Below are 17,012 nucleotides of genomic sequence, written 5' to 3'. Positions count from 1 at the left end.
ATAGGAAGGGATGTGATCTTTCTTTGTTCGAGTCAATTTTTAATGGCATCAAGGTCTCTGTGAAGACACACTAAGTTCTTTGTGGAGTTATTTATGAAAATTTCAATTTCAGAACTTTGTGATGGTCACGCTTGGATCAAGCAAACATCGCTCGATCTAATCTAGACGTTTTGATATCTTGCCAATTGGATGTTGTACTTCATTGAACTCTTGAACTATTCAAGGTCAAGTTTGTTCACATTTGATGAATATAGCCATATTCTTTCAAATTCTTTTTGAAACGTTGAAGTAAATGAATCCTCTTTAGCTTTCGGAGTCAATTGTCTATACCAAGAACAATAGCTCTTTACTTTATCGGTTTTAACAAGTAAGACGACTTGCTTCTCTGAGAACGATTCAGAATAGATCAACTATCAAGAGCCTATCTAATAGAGCCTTAAGTACATTCTTGTCGATGTGACATTGCTAAAGATGTTTGAAACGCAAATCATGCCCATGACTTTGAGCTTTTGCCAGTTTATCATGTTAAAAAAATGTTTGTTTATAATCAAGCATCCCTAACTCATGGCTTGAATAACCATACCATTCAAATAAATTTCGCGACTACTTCTCATTGCTTTGAATGTGAGTCTTTCCGTGTGTAAACGGATTGTTTGCTGATTATGGAACACAATAATAATAACCATTATTCGTTCCAGCCTTAGCTCAAAAGGTCTTTAAATTAAACAAAGCATGTGACCTTACAACTGATGTAGCACCTCTTGCTTCATTCTAAGCTTGTAAGTCGATAACTTAGCTTATCTTCAATAGTTTGAGGTCACTTCTAAAGTGGAACACTCAAGCAGTATCTGATACTTGTGAAGATAATAATTTGCTAAGTTTATTAGAATAACATGAACTCTTTAGCAGAAAGGGAATCTTATTCCTTTTCTTTTTTCCTTAATTCCTATAATTCTTATCATACTTTATCTCATAATCTTTAATAACCATTTCTTTAAGAGTGTTTGACTTTTATACTTTGTTAGGCATAATTAAGCACCTAGTGCGCCGTAAAACAAAGTTCCATCTTTTCCTTTAATTCACGCTTGAATTACTACATCAATGAGTCCTACTCATCTATGTATTAAGCGAAAAGATATGTTGGTTGTTAATATTGACAATTTGAGTTTGCAACTCAATACTTCACGTTTTATCAAAACTACCTAGTATTTTGAATACATGATGTCCAACCGTCCTTTCGAACTTTGTTATAAAAGTCATTTATGAGAATTGTATTTTAGAAATGCTTTACCTTTCTTTGAGAACCATTCTCAAATATTTCCTTTACCAATCATGGAAAACAATATAGTTTGATTTAGAATTCTACAAATATAAGTGCAAAGTATTCATTAAAATTAAATAACATAATAAGTTTGAAAATTAAAAAGTATTCATGCAAATTTTCAATCTTATTAAACGTCTTATCCACGCATTAAAATTGTCCCCATTTGGCGAGAATATGTCAATTCCAAGACCCAAAGAAACAAAGACTGGTTAAGCATGCTTTGGCTTGTCGTAACACTTAATCTCCTAAGGTAAGCAACGCTTTGCTAATGGCTCCAAGCCACTCTTGGCTGAATAAATTGTTGCATCTAATGCTCTCTCAACAATTTATTCACTTTGCCACGACATGTTAGGACTTCATCACTCATATCGTTGAGTACAACCAAAACCAACTTGCATACCCGGTATGCCTTATGAGTCTAGGGAGTAATAATGATGCCTCGCTTTGGCGTAACCCATCACTACTCTCAATAGGTCGATAAGTGTTGTTTTGGAATGACAGTTTCACTCAATATTTTAGGGATCTTGGGTTTCTATGTTGGTTGATTTAAGTGAACTTAATAAATCATCACAACATTCGAAATCCTAAAAATGAATCTAACATATAATTCATATATATATGATCATAAATATGTAAAGCATAAGCATTTTGATGCATATTGGCAACTAACATGACCCCTTGAATTCTTCAAGTCTTCAAAAGGTCTTCTTGTGCAACTTCATGGCTTTGTCTTCCAAGAACCTCCATCTTCAAGACTTGACCAAAATTATGCAACTACTAGTATCTACAATTAGGACTAATCTAAATATTAAGGTACAAAAATACTCAACGGTACGCAGACCGTATTTAGATTTACAAAAATACATCACGGATCGTAGTCTGTATTTTCTATCCTAATTGGGCCCCACTAGTTGCCATTTTATAAAACATGTGAGAGAATATACATTCCATTCCATTCATCCATTAACTATTTGTGAATGGCCCATGCATTTTACAACGATAAAACAAGTAACAATGCATAAACACGCGATGACTAGTAACTAATCTAGGTGGTTAATCCGATTAACACGCCTAATTAAAACTAGTCAAAGTTGTTTTAACCGATTAATGTAAATAAGCGCAATAAATATTTGAAGCTCCCACTAAATTCCGCATCCATCTTGATTAATCCAATTAATTAAGCCGGTTAACCCAATTATTTGCCAAAATAGAATTTTTGCAAATGTCGCTCAAAAACCCGAAGCCTAGCCTCCAAAATTTTAACAAAATAATTAAAATAACTAAAACAAAAAATTAAGCAAAAATTACGTATTCCAGTATATCCATGTGCCTAGCACTAAAACTTGGAGTGCTCACAACTCGCACACAACTCGAACGATATCATTGCACCGCATTGCTTCACAAGCTATGTTTACACATATTACCCTTAATTATGTACCAAGTTACGCACACATACACGCTCAATGAAAGCCCCACACACTACTTACCCACGGCCAGCCATAAGGCGGCTGCCAAGGTGCCGCACAACAGCTCCCCCGCATACACGCACCACTTTGAGGCACCCAGCAGCCTCGGCAGCCCCATGTGGGTTGCGTGAGCAACCCGGCTGGCCGAGAGCATGCTTGGGGCTCTTAGGCCTCGATTTGGTGCTATGCCTCGAGAAAAATCTCGATTTTGTGTGACACATTTAATCAATTCTAAATTAATTTTAGAATTAATTAACTTTTAGGAAAAATGAAAATATAACAAGTCCACCTTTAATAAATTTATCCAAGTGCATAAAACCAAAAATTATTCCAAGAACCATTCTTTAATAAAATTGGTTTAACTTGGTGCAACAAAAATAAGAGGGCAATTCCTCACTATTAATTTAATTAATTTAAATTAATCTTGAGATTTTTACAAAATACAAGGGAGTTGAAAAAATGAACATAAGTTCAATAAAGATTTCAACTTTAATATTTGTAAATCTTTGAAAAATTATATCTTCCTATATGAAGATAAACAAATTTCTATCACAAGTTCAAAAATTTATGATTCCAATCAACTTAAAAAGAATTAAATTAACAAAGTTCAACAAAAATTCATGGAATTTAGTAACTCAAAGTTTCAATCACTTAACATAATTAATGATTGAATCTTTAGTACTTAGAAGCATCAAAGAACAAAATTTTCACACTTAATGCAATTATTTTGCAATTATGTGAAAAATAAAACCAAGCTTTCAAACACAAATTACTACCAAGTTTTTATGCTAGAAGTGGTTTAAAATTGCATATAAAATAAGGATTGAACCAATTACATAACCACCATAAATATGCAATTAATTTTCAAGGTTAGAAAGACTTAAAATTATTAGTTATAACGAAAAATCCCTCGAAAAGTGAATTTCTGGATGGTTTTTGGCTAAAAATAGAGATCTAAAAGGGTAAAACCATTTCCAGAACGCCTTTTCCACCAAAAATTCACTATTTTTGGGTCGAAATTTGAGTTCGGGAGCTGAAGTCAGTTCTAATACGGGATTAAAATTAATAAACCGAGCTACTAATCTAATTAGAAACTTAAAACCAGAAAAATTAAGCCATAAAAACACCTTGAAAAATAATATGATTTTATAAACGAGCGAAGCTCCGATACCGCTATTGGAGTTTTGTGAGTCCGACTCACCGCGGAAACAAACCCAAAAACAAGACCGCACTCGCAATAAATCAAACCATAAACATAATTAACTTAATGACAAGATTAAGATAATAATTATACCTTTGACGCGTGCTTCGCCCGACCTCGAGGGGCTCTTACTTCGAAAGCTAGCTTCGAAATTACGACGACCTCCAACGGAAGTCCACCTACAACTCGAACACCGACTAGGGTCCAATGCCTTGGAGTTAGCAAGGCCCGACCTAAACCCGAGTAATGGAGTACAAAGGTTTTCACAATGGTGATGCCTTTTTCAACTCTTGCGTTCAAAGGTTTTCATAATGGTGATGCCTTTTTCCACTCTTACTCAAGTGAACAATCCCAAGCCATGCCTTGGCTATTTATAAGGAAAGCTTCGTAGTGAATTCCACTCATCTTTCAACGTGGGACTTTTTCACATAAAGATCCCACATGGAAAGATTGATGAATTCAACCCTTAGTTAAATAAACCAAGGAACAAGTAATAAGTGTCACATGGTTAGGTGAGGATCGCTTTCTCACTTGGTACCCAAGGAAACTCACATGCATTGTGAGCTAACCATGTGTCACCCAACCTTTCTTTTGGCCCGAGTCCACGGCCCCTTTTTCCACATGTCGCTGCCACCGTGGCGCGCTGCCACGTGGCACACAGCCACTTGGTGGTTGCCAGATGGCGCTGCCATGTGTACTGCCACTTGGCGTGCTTCCCCAACCTTTCGCGTGGTTAGGGTTTTACTTGTTACTTGAAGCATTTTCCCGTCTCACCAAATCCTAAATTTTTGCTCGACATTTGAGATTTGGTTACGACGTTCGGTTTCGACGCTCTAAGCTTGAATTTCTGACATCTAAATATTAATTACTTGGTCGACTCATTAATTAATTCATAATTAATTTGTCGCTTCGGCTCGTTAGTTGCTTGGGTGTGACCCGAAAGTTTCAGTCAAGATTAAGCTATAATATTAATTATATATTAATATTACTAATCGGAAGCGGCCTCCACCCAGGCATTCCGATCACTTGACCTCACTGAATAATTAGCTTTCTTATAATTCCGAACCCCCTATCGGAATAATACAATTGTTCGAAGGACTCCTTTCCTTTCATGTGGAGTGATTTTTTGGATACTTTTGTTTCCAAACAAAGCCCACCACACAATAATTTATTGTGCCCTAGCCTTGATTAAACATTTGTGTCCCAATAAACAAGAGGTTTGTCATTTGATTTTAGAACTGTTAACTACGGGGAAATATAAGTCGATCTAACTGACCGACTAACTATGCCAATCAAGGGGCATGTCGATCTTTTTAGTGCTATAGGGGGGTTATTTCGTAAGTATTGCCAATCTGTATGAAATGGCTGAATGACAAGGAAAATTGTTGACTAACGTCTGATTAGTCTATATTGTAACCTCTATTTCTAAAGGGTTAACAATTTTCCCATTTTCAAACCCTAATTTGAAATTCTCGTTTCGAAATTCTTTCGCAAATAAATATCACCCTACCATTTCCCTTACTTTGAAGTGAAGTAGCATTTGAAATAGTTTCTATCTAGTCAAAATCGTTATACTTTAGTCGAAATTCAGTTTGGGCCGATTAGCCAAGTGCACTGCAAATGGCCGATTGACGAACTACACTCGAAATTCAATTGCATCGAGCTCTTCCCAAGTACTTTCTATCCAAATCCTGTCTTTAATGGTTATTCTGGAAGATCTGCAACCTACGCATTACCTATTCAATTGTACAAAAACAAATGAGAATACTTGGGTACACAACCATAAAAATGGGGACGGAGTTGGATCTCCTCAGTGGATCGTCTAATATTATTTGAATACACTTCTCTTCCATTGTAGTGTAGTGATGTGTTCAATTAAAGATCCAAATGGGAACCCAGGAATACGCTTCTCTTACAATTTCTATTTTTTTATGATGTTATTTGGTTAGATGGCGTTGTTTGCTCCGTCTTAAACGTCGAATTATTCATGTCGTTACTTTGTTAACATTGATGACTAATTGACTATACCATTTTTTTTTTTTTAATATTTCTCTGACAACGCATGGCCCTCAAATTCAACTTATTATCAAAATTTTGTCAATCGATCAAGTGGAATTTTAATCTTAGTTGGAGATTTTAATCGATCAAGTGGAATTTTTGACGGATAAGGTGGGAGGCAATTTGACTATTCCTTGTAGGTTTGATTTTCTACAATGGCGGCTAGATACCAGCTTGATAGCTGTTCCTTTTTTGGGTTCTCAGTTTACTTGGACCAACAATAAGGAGGAGATCCCAGTTACTCTTCATGAGAAACGGGTTTTTTTTCTCTAGTGGCATATTTGTAATTTTTTCCAACTTTTTTGTGTTGTTGTGCTGATGAGTAGACATATGTGAAACATGATTAGTTGGCATGAACAGCTGAGTATGTGGGATGTCATTATTGTAATCAAATGTTCCTCATTCTACTGTCCTCCAACACCTTCGTCCTCCATTGAAGTTGTCAACCACATCTCCTTCGTGTCCTTCAGCTCACACCTCCACCATCTTCTTTGTGCTCCTCCGTCTTTATTGTCCTCCTTTGTCTTTCAATCGGCTTTGCCGTCGTATTCACGAAAACCCTAACAAAAATGGGGAAAGAAGGGCATGGTTAACCCCAAATGGTAAGGTTTATCTTCCTACTCCATTGAACATGTTCGTGAGCTTCAAAATCTCCATTGAAAGTCTTTGAATTCCATGGATGAAGGTGAGGAAAGGGAAGAAGAAGAGCAACTGGTGGAAGAGATGGATGCCAAAAGAAGACCAACTTACAAATATATCAAAATTTCGTCATGAATCCAGATTTAATTTCAAAATTAAGGGAAATAGACTTGAATCCCTCGATCTTCACTCTGGGTACACTTGAATTTGCGAACAAGATGCAAATCTTCACTTGTAAGTTAACGGTGAAATTTAACACCGTCATCTTTTCTTTTGCACTCCTTGTACAGCTGGACATAGTCAGAAACACCTCACAATATGTAAAACCACTCATACCCCTGGAAATTACTGTATTACCCCCATGGGAAACGAATGTTGTTAATCAATAGGAGAAACAGGGAATTACTCAACAATAAGATCGATTCGGACCCTATTTTTGAGCGTTTGGATATGGCTTATGCTACTTCGCTTTGGATGATAATCATCCAGATATTTCTTTCACTCATCAGCCTATCTTGTTATCGCCGCTATCATATTGTCAGATTCAGTTACTCAGAATCGGGCTAGGGGTCAATATCGTGTTGAAAATTGGTGGTTAATAGCGACGGAGGTTCATTCCATTATAGTTTTGTATCTATCTCAGTATATTGCGGGGTCACCAATGTTTTCTTTGGCTCGAAAGCTTGCTTTGCTTAAGGATCGGTTGTAAAGCTGGTGTACTTCCAATAAAAAGGTTTGGGGGGAATCAACTAGAAGTCTTTAGCCATGGAGATCAATCTGGAAGATTTTAATCTGGCAGTCGGGTAAACCAATAAATTTTTATCACCTCTAAGGAGGAGAATATAGCAGCGGTTCATACAGCTTTATACTACTGGAGACAACGTGCCAAAGTTCAGTGGGATGCTACAAGGAAAGTTCATTTCTCTTTGGTTTAGGCTCGCCGACACCAAAATGTTATTTACTGTCTAAAGGAATCGAAAGGGTTATGTCTTTCGGACTCGGTGGGAATTCGATCCCTCGTGCTTTCCTTCTATAAGGATCTTTATAACCTAGTTTAACCTTTTACAGTTCCAAATGGTTCTTTGGGGGATCAATTAAATCTGCCTTCTCTCACTTCTAGTTAACAACAACACCTCCTGCTTCCTTTTTTCAACCGAGGAAATTCGAGCTGCTATGTTTTCTATTAATGATAACAAAACTTTAGGTCCGGATGGCTTCCCTTCAGCTTTTTTCAAAACTCATTGGCAAGAGGTGGGCTTTTTTGTTGTCGTTGCGATTCAATATTTCTTTGCCCATGGCTATATGTTGAAAGATTGGAGTTGAACCTTCCTCGTCCTTCATCCTAAGGTGGATAAGCCAGAATTGATCTCCCAATTTTGACCTATAGGGTTATGTAATGTTCTTTACAAGTGTATAGCCAAATATCTTACGAGTGATTTGCGTCAAGTTCTACCTTCTCTAGTGTCCGATTTTCAGAATGCTTTTGTCCCTGGGAGGCTTATGTCAGACAATAGTTTACTTGCTCATGAGGTTTTGTCTTTCATGAATGCTTCCAAGGTTTGATCACAAGCGGTTTTATGCAACCCTTAAACTTGATATGAATAAGGCTTACGATAGGATTAGTTGGACCTTTTTGTTGCGTAATTTACATGCCTTTGGTTTTCTGGCATATTAGATTCATGTTATTCATCATTGTATTTCAATAGCCTCTTATCAAGTTTTGGTGAATGGTAGTCCTTTGCTGCCTTTCAGCCTCAATGTGGTCTGAGGCAAGGGGATCCTCTCTCGTCATATCTTTTTGTCCTTTGCATGGAAGTTTTCTCGGCCATGTTAAGACGGGCGAATGATTCATCTCAGATTCAAGGTATTCTTATTTCAAGAGAGGCCCCCTCCATCTCGCATTTGTTCTTTACGGATGATTCCTTGTTATTTTTTCAAGTTTCTCCTACTGCCTGTGATAACCTTTTAAGAGCTGGTTCAACAATTCTTTGAGGTGTTGGGCCAAAAGATCAATATTTAGAAATCCTTCATTAAACTTCTTCTTTTGATTATAGGGATTACATGGCGAAGTGTTTGAGTCTAAAGCACTAGCCATCTCTTGGTTCATATTTGGGTTTGACGATGGATTCACGACATAGTAAGGTCTCGGACTTTCGTTTTTTGATTGATAAAGTTTCTGACCGTCTCTCTCAGTTTGATTCCCTCAACCTTTCAGCAGCGGCAAAGTTGGTCATCATTAACTTGGTGTTAGTGGCTTCTTTCAATAATGTCTTGTCTGTCTTCAAGGTGCCTGCTTTGATTTTTCACTATATCGATAATATGTTGGCTCATTTTTGGTGGCGGTCCTCTTCTTCTTCTAGGTGTATGGAATTTCGAAAAGCTTTGCATTTGCACCTACCTAAGGATTGAGAGGATTGGGTCTCCGTAGCACAGGCGCTGCTTGCCCCGCTAACGATGGCGCATTTCCCAGCATCTTTAGCTGAATCTGTCCAGGGTTTAAAGTGTCAAGTATCCTTCTCTTCGTTCTCTCGGATCAGCAAATACTTCCAGATCATCTTGGGGTTGTTTGTAATACCCCGTATTTTCATACGTATTTTCTAATTAATTAATTAGGAATTAATTTATAAAAAGGGTATTTTAGTAAATTTATTATTTGAAGCCAAAATTATATTTGAATTTTTGCGCCAAAAGTATTTCGAAATCTAATTATTATTTTGGATAAGATTTATTATCCATTATCCTATTTTAAAAACCAGATTATTTATATATTTAGGATATTTTAATTAAAGCAAAATTATATTTTATTAATTATATTAAATGGCCAAAAATTCCCATTTATTTGGTTAGGAAATTCGAATTTTATATGTATAGAAGATCTGATTTTCTTAGTTAATTATTGGTGAATAATTGGTATTTAATTATTTAGTTAATTAATTAATTATTCTATATTATTTACACAATTATTTTTATTCCTTAAGCCGAGCAAAAATCTTCTTAAATACTATTAAGGGAATCCGAAAATCTGAGCTATGGAAAGCTCAAGATTTTCGGCCCTATTGTATTATTTTAGGGGAAATTATTTTGGTAAATTGTATTTTTAATTATCTCCCAAAATCTCTTATTTTCCTTAATACTATTTCTCCATCTTTTTAATATTTGATCATCATATTTTCTTGCCTTTATTCTTCTTAATTATTCCCCATGTAATTCCAACAGCCATATTATTTTTCATGACAAAAATACCTTCCATTTAATTACACACAATCACCTTAATATCAGAACCTTCCTTAGTTCTTTTATCCACTTCTCTAAGTAATTCCATAAACCCTACTTGCCATAATTCTTTCCAAATTCTCTTTCCATAATTCTTGCATGAGCTAGCCTATAAATACCCCTTCATACCTCTCACATTCGTCACACTAATTATCTTCTTCTCTTACCCTTCTTTTCCTCTTTTCTAAAGAAAATCAACCTATACATCTTTGGAGCCAATTTTCGAGCGCTTATGTTCATTTTGGGGTTTTTCTATTTCACAAAAAATTGTTTCTCTTGGGTTAGGCTAAAAAATCACCCAATTCGGAGTTATATCAAAGGTGTTATAGCCTCTGCAAGTTCTGCCTATTCTTTCCAATGCAAATCCAATTCTTCTCTTTTTCTTGGTTTGTTATCTTTTCTTCTTCTCTTCTCTTATTCAATCATCATCATCATCATCATCATCATCATCATCATTATTATAATTATTATGGGAGATTTATAAATAATTATTATGAGTAGTTTTAATTATATAAAATCGGATTTTTAATGATGTTTATGAGAAATTAATTTAAAAGGTTCATGTATATGTAGTTGGGAGTTTTTAATTATTTGTTAACCTTATATTGATTAAGGTTATATATATTTGTAGAATGTGTTGATCAAGATTCTTGAGGTTCTTTTGGTGTGTTTTGCTAAGCAAGGATCAAGGTACGTTAGGTGGCTAGATACCTTGAAAGTGGTTGGTTTGAATAAGCATGTTTGAATGATTTTATGATGATTGGATTAATTAAAGTAAATTGAATTATGATTTATGAAATAAAAATATGTTTAAATAATTGGTTTTAATAATTAAATTTGAGTATTGATTTTATATAATGTTTTGAATAATTAAAATTATTATTCATGTTTAAAAAGCTTTGATTTTGAAAGCATGTGGAATTTAATAAAAAGGAGTTTGAATTATTATTAAAAGTTGGAACTATTGGATTTAAAGAGGATTTATTGAATTATTATTATTAAAGCTTTATAAGCATGTTAATAATCCCACTTTGCGGATTTAGTTTATTGATAAGGTGTAGGCGTCGCTCGAAGTGCGCCTACGTTAAAAGCATGTTGTGAATATGCTTGACACTCATAGGAAGTGGGAATTGACATAATACGATTAGGGACAAGGAAAGTAGGGAGCCGCCAACAAGTTTTTAAGGAACTTGTAAACCGTTCACGGATCATAAAAGGCAACCACGATAAAGAGACAACGAAGGCAACAACGATTGATCCGTGAAGGTTACATCCCATTCATAATCCATGAGATTACTAACTCCATATGGTTCGGAACCACGAAAGGAGGATCGGGGATGATGATACGAAGTGAGTCATGGAGTCACATTCGCCCGTATTGGCCTCTACTCGATTCTTATAGTGAAAAGTGATTCCTGCAATCTCAAAGGCATACAAACAAAATATTCAATTTGCTCCAAACTATTATTAAGCTAAATTGGTTGAATATTAATGCAACACATAATTCTAAAATATTTGTGATCACTTGAATTAATAACAAGATTAAAAAGGAACCTAAACAGGTTGTCCAAATTATCTTATTAGTCGTGATTTTCAATTACATATTCCCTTTAACATGCAATATGGTGATCAATAAATAATAATAGAATAAACATTAATATTGAAAGAAATTTAGCAATAATTTCAACAATATAAAATCGTTAGAAAAGTAATAGAAATAAGAGGAACATAATTCTTAATTTGATTCTATTTGTTTTCAACTACAAAATAATAAACGAGTTAGTAACTTCAAGGAAATAATAATAAAACAACAATTAAATTAAATTAAACAAAGTAGAGTTGATTTGGGGCCAAACCCTCAAACAGTTCTACTTTTCACGCCTTGGCTTAAGGACAGAACCACGAGTAAAGTATGGACTCCTTGGAGTACTTGAAGAAGGAATTTTGAAATAATAAGGGTAGGCTAGTGTTTAGGCTAAAGCATAGAAGAGAGGAAAATAAACTAGAGAATTAATTGATGCCCCGTACATCAGAAATGAGGGGGTATTTATAGAGAAAATGTGTTGAGGGAGCACACGGAACCCTAATATGATAAAAACTATAAAAAAGTATCCCACGACACGGCAATCTGTACCGTGACATGGGAAGTCCCACCGTCAGACGGGAAACATTCCCGTGACACGGTGCATTTTTAGTGTGACGCGGGAAATTTTCAGTAAACGGGGAAGAAAACGCATTAAGGGTTTACTCGGAAAAGACACGGAATAACCCGTGTCATGGCAGATTTCCCGTGTCACGGGAAATCCCACCGTCAGACGGGAATGATTCCCGTGACACGGTGGGTACCTGATGTGGCGCGGGAATTCCCAGCCCGCTTTTCCGTCTAAATACATTTTTAACCCTAATTTCATTCGGCATTTTAAGTGCCGATTGATAATTTCGGGCCTTTTCTGACTTATTATTATTTGGGCTAAAATAAGAAAATAATTAAATAAAATAAATAAAAGGTTTGGGCTAAAATTAAATAATAAATTTGGGCTGAAATTAAAACTATGCTTTTACCAAACATCAAGACTAATCCATAGACTGTTCAAAAATATGAATTTAATCAAATACGATTTTTTAAGCACTCTCGGGATTAAATACTGAACCCGACCAATAGTGGCGGTGAAAGGTTGTTCATCATCGGGTTTGGTTTTTGGGAGACATTTTTAGGTGTCTATTGAAGCCCCCACTTTGACTGAGTTTGTAGAAACGTTAGTTTCGAAAATGATAGTCAAAGTAGCCGATAGGGACGGAAAATGATTTAAGACGTTCTGCGATCCTAAATTACTCTGTATACGCCGATACCTGTAGAAAAATGTTAATTCCACAGATAAAAGAGTAGAAGGATAGAATACGTATCTGGCACCAGTGTATCGGTGACAAACAAATTTGGCAGCTTCCTATGCTTGAAGGAATCCACCGAGTGACATTTGTTGAAACGCTTTCCATGCTTAAGGAAAGCCGACTGAAGAGTTTGGTAGTTTTCTAAGCCTGAAGAAACCTACCGGATAATACTTTCCATGCTTGAGGAAAGTCGACGTATGAATTTGGTGTCATTCTATGCTTGAAGAAATCCATCGATAATGCCTTCCGTGCTTGAGGAAAGCCGACAAAGGAATTTGGCGGTTTTCTATACTTGAAGAAAAATCCACCGATAACGCTTTCCATACTTGAGGAAAGCCGACTTGGCGGTTTTCTATACTTGAAGAAAAATCCACCGATAACGCTTTCCATACTTGAGGAAAGCCGACTTGGCGGTTTTCTATACTTGAAGAAAAATCCACCGATAACGCTTTCCAAGCTTGAGGAAAACCGACTTGGCGGTTTTCTATACTTGAAGAAAAATCCACCAATAACTCTTTCCAAGCCTGAGGAAAGCCGACTTGGCGGTTTTCTATACTTGAAGAAAAATCCACCGATAACGCTTTCCAAGCCTGAGGAAAGCCGACTTGGCAGTTTTCTATACTTGAAGAAAAATCCACCGATAACGCTTTCCAAGCCTGAGGAAAGCCGACGACTACTGTAATTGCTGAAATTTGCAAGTGTATGATTGTTTGATTATCCCCGAACGTGGGCCATAGATGATTCACACCTTTCAAGTCGATTATCCGACCATATTAGGTGCTTAAAATATTGACAACATGACTTTGGTCAAAAACACCAGAAATATTCCGCGTAATTTCACCGAAAAAATAACTGTCCAGTTAGAACTTTCCGCGTAATTTTACCCCCCAACCGTCAGTTAGAATTTTCCGCGTAATTTTACCGAAAAAATAATTGTCCAGTTTGCGCGGAAAATCGTGCAGCTTTGGTAAAAAACACCAGAAATATTCGCTGTTAGCTTCGAAAAATGTGCAAAAGAATATTCTGAACCCCGTGCCACGTGGAAGCATCCCGCGACACGGTAGCGTTTTGCCGTCAGACGGGACCAATTTCCGTATCACGGAGCAGATTCCCGTGACGCGGGAAATCTGTTGGCTGAAAACCAGTTAATTGGCATCTTTGACCAGTCAAACCACGTGGGGCACGCCAATATATTACCGTTACATGGGAACGGGATCCGTTGTACGGGATGTTTTTTTTTTGGCTTTAAATATCAACCATTTCTCCCATTTTGCTCATCCACCATTTCTCTTTCTTGTCTGATTTTCACCCAAAAAAAAAATTTCTTTTTGCTCGGATTCCCGTGTCTCGACGGCTTCTCACCGGCGCTCGGAGTTCTTCCTTTAGCCGAAATCACCTCCCGTGTCACGGCGGTTCTGCCTCCCCCTTTTTTTCAAAATTTTCCGCTACTGCTTGCTGCTCACCACCGCGTTGCTGTTTGCTGTTAACCGGAGCTCCGGCGTCCCCTGTGCTTACCGTGACACGGGAGTTCATCCCCGTGACACGTATTTGGCTCACTGTGTTGCGGCCTCGCCTGACCGTGTCACGACGGCTATTCTGATCTTCGTGGTTTTTTGAGCTTTTGGAGCTCAAACCTTCAAAAATTCTGGTCTAATTTTTTGCTACTTTCCTCATTTTCGATTCTCTACAAGGATCCATGTAAGTTTCCCTTGATTTTGCCTCGAATTTGCTTCAAATGAGTAATTTCATGAAAAACCCTTAAAAATCAATTTGGGGATTTTTTTGATTTTGTGGTTTATGTTGAAATTCTTGCTATGAATTTACTTGTATATGTATGTATGCGTGTTTGTGAGCGATTTGAGACAAAAATTGCATGATTTGGTGAGGATTTGAGCAAAATCACCATTTTTGGCACTACTTGTGGTAAATGGTGCTCGTTGTTGTTCATGTTGTTCTTTTGCACTTGGATTGATGACCTGTTGGTTGTAGATCTTGTAAAATATGCTATGATGCGTCAATCTATTGTTTTTGTGCAACTTTGAGACATGTTTTGTATTGTGTATGTACTACATTGTCATGGAGAACATAGTATCATGCAATTAGGAGAACATAGTATTAGTCCGTCATGGAGAAACTAAATACTATAAATAATTCCATTACTTTGCCAATTTTTAGCCTTGAGGTAAAAATTTAGCGTATAATGCGATAAACAACTAAATAACTTAAGAAGTGATGCTAAGCATTTAGATTTTTTTATTAGAATAAAACTCAAACTAAACGTCTTAGGAAATGATGCTAAACATTTAGATTTTTATTTTTATAATAGCATGCCTAGGCGACGGGATCGCGATCTTTCCACCCATGGCCAAGGTCAGGCTTTTCGGGAGGACACTCCCACGATTCCCGAGGGTATGGACGATGACGTCTTAGAGTCTGAGCCTCGGGCCTCTACGGGTAGGGGTAGGTGGGTTCCACCTCTGTGGACTCCAGACCAGTTGGTTTTCTGTCGTGAGAACCATGTTTCTCATCGCCCACTTGCCGGCATAGTTGACGGGACGCTTCGCCACCACGGTTCTGGAGCCGGAGATTTGATTCCTCGACTTCACCAGATTATCACGAGGGATCCTGCTACGAACGCCTTATGGGAATCGGCTGGTTTAGTGGATTTTTATTCGGCGGTCATAGGGTTTCGTTGTCCCCGGGGTTGCGGTGCGACCATCGTTCGCGCATTGTTGGAGTATTTTTGGGATACTACCAACACCTTTCACTTTGCTTGAGGGGAGATGACGGTGACCCCTCTGGACTTTAGCATGATTAGCGGTCTGCGCTTCACTGACCGGGATGTAGCGTAAATGTCTGATCTCTCTTGGGGAGTGGTTGAGGCAGCCGATTTGTTAGGTCCGATCGTTCAGCATATCAGGACTCAGCCAGTGTCTCGAGGTGGTCCTAGGAGCGGGCGATCAGAGCTGGCTTCGGTTCTTGGTCGTGGTTTTGACATGGAGGAGACGTTAGCTGAGCAGCGAGTGCGGATCTTCATTTTGATTCTCATCTCCATGACTCTTTCTCCAGATAGGAGTTCACGTGCACTCCTTTGCTACCTCCCTTCTTTAGTCAGGATCAGTGAGATAGGATCCTTTATAGGGCTGTCAAAAGCTGACACGACACGACAACTCGACACGAACCTGACACGAAATAAGCGGGTTTGGGTCAAGAATTCTCGACCCGTTTAAATAATTGGGTCGACACGAACACGACACGTAATTAAACAGGTTAGGTTTGGGTTGAAATTTTCAACCCGAAACCGATACGCATAACCCGATTATGTAAATGGGTTGAACGACAACCCGTTAACACGAACCCGACACGCTCAACCCGATTATTAAGTAGAAAAAGAAACCTGAATTTTTTATTCTAAACTTTTTTTTTTAAACATTATTCTAAACTTGTACTATACTGGTTCTATAAAGCATTGGCACTATACTTAAATTTTGGGGATTGTTTGGCGGTTTAATTTGGCGGACAAATAATTATTATTTTTTAACTTTTTTACATTTCACTTTTCCACTTTAGAGGATTCTAGATAGTACTCAGTTACTCTTTATTTAAGAATTAATCATATATGTAATCCGTAAACTTAAGTACTGATGCATGTTTTAGAAGTTGTCATTTTGAAGGTTGGGACTTGGGACAACTTTTATGTATCGGTTGGGTTGCTAAAACCATTATCTTTAGTATCTTTTGCCAAAATAAGTAGCTTTAATCTCTTGTAGTATCGTTAATGATGTATGTCTTTTTAATTATTAGGTTGAATATTAATTAGTTTACTATATATTATGTGGGTTAAAAGGTTACCCGGGTAACCCGTTTAATAAATGGGTTAGGTTTGGGTTAAGGGTTTTCAACCCGTTTAATAAATGGGTTAGGTTTGGGTCAAGGGTTTTTCAACCCGTTTAATATTGACACGAACACGAACACGACACGTTTGACAGCCCTAATCCTTTAGCAGGGCCAGCCTCGGATACGCCGACCTTCTCTTGTCGTTGCGTCACGGGTGTAGGCAGCTGAACGACGGGTCTCCCGTCACTGTCTACGGTATGTGGAGAGTCGTAGAGGTGATGATCCTTTCCTCTTCTTGTTTTATTTTAATTTGTTCGACTCATGT

The sequence above is a fragment of the Chenopodium quinoa genome, unplaced genomic scaffold (assembly GCF_001683475.1).
Source record: "Chenopodium quinoa cultivar QQ74 unplaced genomic scaffold, ASM168347v1, whole genome shotgun sequence".
In the NCBI taxonomy this organism is placed as follows: Eukaryota; Viridiplantae; Streptophyta; class Magnoliopsida; order Caryophyllales; family Amaranthaceae; genus Chenopodium; species Chenopodium quinoa.
The sequence above is the reverse complement of the archived record's forward strand: the minus strand, read 5'-3'. Positions refer to the sequence as shown.